Source organism: Bubalus bubalis, chromosome 7 (genome assembly GCF_019923935.1).
Source record: "Bubalus bubalis isolate 160015118507 breed Murrah chromosome 7, NDDB_SH_1, whole genome shotgun sequence".
Taxonomy (NCBI): domain Eukaryota; kingdom Metazoa; phylum Chordata; class Mammalia; order Artiodactyla; family Bovidae; genus Bubalus; species Bubalus bubalis.
In genome coordinates, this window is record NC_059163.1 from 29,536,725 (window position 1) to 29,541,881 (window position 5,157).

General features: G+C 39.7%; 1 non-coding gene across 1 annotated transcript; it reads left to right on the forward strand.

Annotated features, from left to right (window-relative positions):
- Positions 1–2,081: 2,081 nt before the first annotated feature.
- On the forward strand, positions 2,082–2,149 carry LOC112586293. The gene has a single exon (XR_003110759.1). It is a non-coding gene; the product is annotated as a small nucleolar RNA SNORD42 (small nucleolar RNA).
- Positions 2,150–5,157: the final 3,008 nt, after the last annotated feature.

Below are 5,157 nucleotides of genomic sequence, written 5' to 3' on the forward strand. Positions count from 1 at the left end.
TGTCCATCCCCGGTCCCTAGCTACTTGTTGGCTCACTAGCCTTGACTACTCAGAAGGGAAGGAAAGCATCTTGACCTGGAGAGTTTGGTCATTATCTTATCAAGTTAGGAGCCGATAACATACAATTTTCTTACATATGCCCATATGGCTTGTCACTGTTTGAAGGTCTGACATCAAGGACATCCTGAGGGACTGAGTGTCAAGATAAAGAACACTGTACCCAGCACCTGGGGAGTCAGTTCACATTCACCCTGACCTCCCTGGAGTGGGGTGATTTAATACTTTATAATGGACAACAAAATCCTGTATAGTTTATGTCTGATCAGAATAGTTACAAATACAGTTCTTCACTGTTTGCTTTTTCTTTAGATAAACAACATTGGAAATCCATACATAAAAAAGAAATGAAGTTGTTTTCTTTTTTACTATGGTTAGAAAACTTGTAGTAACTCCGAGTCATGGAACAAGGTTAAACACTCACAAGATTATTCCAAACACAGGGTTTTCCTTACAAACAGGCGGAGTAGATGGTACTTCAAAGATATTGTCTACAAAACAAATGATGAGAATTTCCTTTCTAAAAGTATCTTCCTCAGAGTCCAGCTAGGATGTTCAAATTTCCCTTGTTTGGGTTTAAGGCATTATTACTCTTTGTGTACCCCATAAAAGTGTGTGTCCCAGAGGGTTATAATTTGATATGAATTTGTTTTTAGATTTACCGTGTTAGCATGAGGAACTGGATTCCATGGATCCAGTAAGCTAAGTAAACTAAGCTAAGTAATAGCTGAGTTCAAGTTAAGATTCCTTAAACATAGTTAAAGTCTGTGTTTTGTTGGAGTTGGAGCATAGGATACCTCAGAGGAAGAAGAGAGATCAGAGCAGCAGGTGGTATCCAAAAATATTGAGTTTCCACAAGGAAGAAGAGTAGTGTAGGCTTAAGGGTTAGCAGAAGGTTAAATCAGATAATGTATATGAATTTTTTAGCCCAGAGCTTGACTCAAAGTATATCCTCAACAGTAAATAGAAGAGGTACTTTTGTTTTTTTTTTTAAAAGAACAATAAAATCAAGAGAAACTGAGAAAAAATTTTACAATCACTACAATGTGCCTTGCAGACTGATGCTGGGCCACAAAAGAGAACAGTACAGGCTTGGTTCTTGCCCTCAGGGAGCTAAATTTGGGTAGATGGGCAACTAACTACAAATTATAGAGAGTGTATGGTAAATGCTGTGCTGGAGAAAGGTCAGAGCAGGGTGTTTGAGGAGTATTTAGAGTTTTCTAGAGAAGGTGATTTTCTCTTCTGTGACCTGAATGAGGAATGGGTGGTGTGGGGAAAGAAGGAGAGCTTCAAACAGAGGAAACACATACATGAAAATCCAGAATGAAGACTGGGAAGGACATACACTAAGAGCTGAAAAGAATGTTATTGTTGGAGGGTAGAGTACTAGTGGGTCACTGTTTTGAAATGATGCTGAAGAGGTTGACGGAAGAAGGTAAAGTGGAAAGTGATGGGCATAAAAGACATAGCTATAGCTGTTTGAAGCTGCAACTGCTGCTGCTGCTGCTGCTAAGTCACTTCAGTCATGTCCGACTCTGTGCGACCCCATAGACGGCAGCCCACCAGGCTCCCCCGTCCCTGGGATTCTCCAGGCAAGAACACTGGAGTGGGTTGCCATCTCCTTCTCCAATGCATGAAAGTGAAAAGGGAAAGTGAAGTCGCTCAGTCGTGTCCGACTCTTTGCAATCCCGTGGACTGCAGCCTACCAGGCTCCTCCATCCATGGGATTTTCCAGGCAAGAGTACTGGAGTGGGGTGCCATTGCCTTCTCCGGAAGCTGCAACTAGCTCCTCCAAAGTGAGAAAATCCTTAGCAGTGCAAATCTGCTAATTGCTTTTGGAACATTGATGCTACAACCAACTTTTGATGAGTTTGGGAGAAAACAACATTCTTATGACCACTTTCATTCTCTGAATCAAATACAATTGAAATGCTGTTGCTTCTCTCCTTACACTCTTCTCTTTGCTTCAGAAGGATCAGAGTGGTCAAAGGTCACTTGCATTTCCTGATGGCTACCACTGTGTGGTGCATATGATGGAAAAATTTTAATCTCCTGAGACTTTGTGATGTCTTCAAAGGAACCACCGATGCACGAGTGGAAATTTTTTTTTGCACACATGTAGAAATTTTTTTTTTTGGGGGGGGGGGTTCCCTGGTGGCTCAGACGGTAAAGCATCTGTTTGATCCCTGGGTTGGGAAGATCCCCTGGAGAAGGAAATGGCAGCCCACTCGAGTCAGTATTCTTGTCTGGAAAATCCCATAGACGGCAGAGCCTGGTAGGCTACTGTCCATGGGGTCGCAAAGAGTCGGACACTACTGAGCGACTTCACTTCACTTCACTTCACCACTGTGTGGCACCACAAAGAACAAGCAAGGGCCACTGGGCATAGAAGAGAAAAAAGCTGAATAAACAGGGAGTTCAAAATTTAAAAAAATAAGTATACAGTACAAGTAAATAATACAACTCATGTCACATCCACTCCCAATCTCCGCCCAGATAACCAGTGTTAACAGATTGGTGTATGTCTTTTTCTACCTTTTGCTAAGACTGCTGCTACTGCTGCTGCTAAGTCCCTTCAGTTGTGTCCGACTCTGTGTGACCCCATAGACGACAGCCCACCAGGCTCCGCCGTTCCTGGGATTCTCCAGGCAAGAACACTGAAGTGGGTTGCCATTTCCTTCTCCAATGCATGAAAGTGAAAAGTGAAAGTGAAGTTGCTCAGTCATGTCCGACTCTTCGCAACCCCATGGACTGCAGCCTACCAGGCTCCTCCATCCATGGGATTTTCTAGGCATAAGTACTGCAGTGGGGTGCCATTGCCTTCTCTGACTAAGCACAAGTAAAGCTATACATACATACAAAGCTGTTCCCTTGTTTTTAAAAGGGGCTGTACTTCACACATTACTTTGAAACTTGCATTCTTATTTAATAATATATTATGGACAACATTCCAGTTTTAGAAACATAAATAATTAATCCAATCTTTAATGCTGCATACTCAGTTCAGTTCAGTTCAGTTGCTCAGTCGTGTCTGACTCTTCGTGACCCCATGTACCGCAGCACGCCAGGCCTCCCTGTCCATCACCTTCTGTAGTATATTGTGCTGTAATTTAACCAACTGCTTCACTCTTGAGGGGGCTTCACAGTGTTCTTAGGTCACACTGTAAACATGCTATAATAAATGTGCATATATATTTGCCAGTTCTTACAGATGTTTTCTATGGGTTGTCATAGTGGATGCCAAAAAGTGGGTTGAATGAATCAATGTGTGACTATGACTCTGTATTTTCTCTTTTGAAGATACCAAATGCTTTCCTTTTTTTTTTTTCCTGAATCCTTGAAAGCAACCAATTCTCAAATTTTGGGTAGAAAGAGTGGTGATTCTTAGTTTTAATGCTCTTCTTATCAAGGCCATCAGCATTCAAACTTGTTGGTCTCAGGAAACTTACACTACCAAATATGATTGAGAACCTCAGAGAGCTTTTTCAGTAATAGAAGTAGTCTCTAGCAATAATTACCATACAAGCAATTAAAACCGAGAACTTTAAACATTTATGACTTCCTTCAAAAACAGCAATAATAAATGCATCATATATTAATATATAATATATTTTATGAAAAGCATTTATTATTTCCAAAACAAAATATTATTGGAAAGAAAAGCATTGGTTTTCTTTTTTGCCCATTTCTTTAATATCCTGCTTAATAGAAGACAGCTGGATTCTGATATCTGCTTCTGCATTCTAGTAAGTTGTTTTGGTTGAATGATACAAAGAATACTGGGACTCACAAATATGTAGTTGGAAACAGGAGTATTTTAATAGAATTTTCAGATAATTGTGGATATTCTTCTTTGATACTATATAAAACTTGACAAGAGGTCGTTTCATAAAGGTTATATGCAATTTGGAATATAAAACCATATCAGAAATGTATATTCTTAATATATTACAGTTCATTGTCCTATCTTGCTTCTTGAGTGAATCTTTTTACTCATATATTGATCATTTTAAAAATATTGATTCTGTGAATTATATAGGGTTTTCAAATGCAGTTGTTAACTTCACCGGCAATCTAATCTTTCGGTATTAGGAAAATATGAGGGCCTTAGTGGTAAATACTAGTTTTCTAAAATCCTAATTTCCACTTTAAATCTCAAAGGTTATCATTGGAAACATTGTTAATTATTTTCCTTGAAGTAACAGATTTACTTCATTCATTTTGAATGAAGTATTTCTGGCTCAGCTGGTAAAGAATCCACCTGCAATGTAGGAGACCTGGGTTTGATCCCTGGGTTGGGAAGATCCTCTGAAGAAGGGAAAGGCTACCCACTCCAGTATTCTGGCCTGGAGAATTCCATGGACTGTATAGTCTGTGGGGTTGCAAAGAGTTGGACACGACTGAGAGACTTTCACTTCACTTCACATTTGCCAAATACTCAGTTATGAATAACTATAATATGCCTATGGAAGAGAGCCTCTCATGAAAAAGAGGCTCATTTAGCTTATAACTCAGTCTCACAGGTGTTTTTCATGAGTCAATGATTTATACCCAAAGGTACACCTAATTTAGTTATTCCCAAAAGATACTTAAAAAAAAGTGCATTCAGTGGTCGGGATTTGAGAAATTCAGTATGTTTTCCTGTATCACCAAGAACAAAAACATTTTTAAATGTAACTGGACTTTTTTTTTTTTTTCTCGCAAGTGACAGTGTGACAGTGAAGAAATTACTGATGACTTCTACATTTTGGTTCTGGTGACTTGATTCAAACTGCTGCTGCTTGGTCACTTTAGTTGTGTCGGACTCTATGTGACCCCATGGACTATAGGCCACCAGTCTCCTCTGTTCATGGAATTCTCCAAGCAAGAATACTGGAGTGAGTAGCCATGCCCCTTCTACAGGGGATCTTTCAAACCCAGGTTTTGAACCTGGGTCTCCTGCACTGCAGGCTTCTCCATTGCTTTTGTACCATCGGTGCAAATGCCAATACAGAGAAAAATAGATTTTGATTTTATTTTGAAAGTATTTTGACCCCATTAGCACTGTGAAAACGTTTCAGGTAATTTTAGGGGTACAACCAATGTTGAGGATTACTCTTT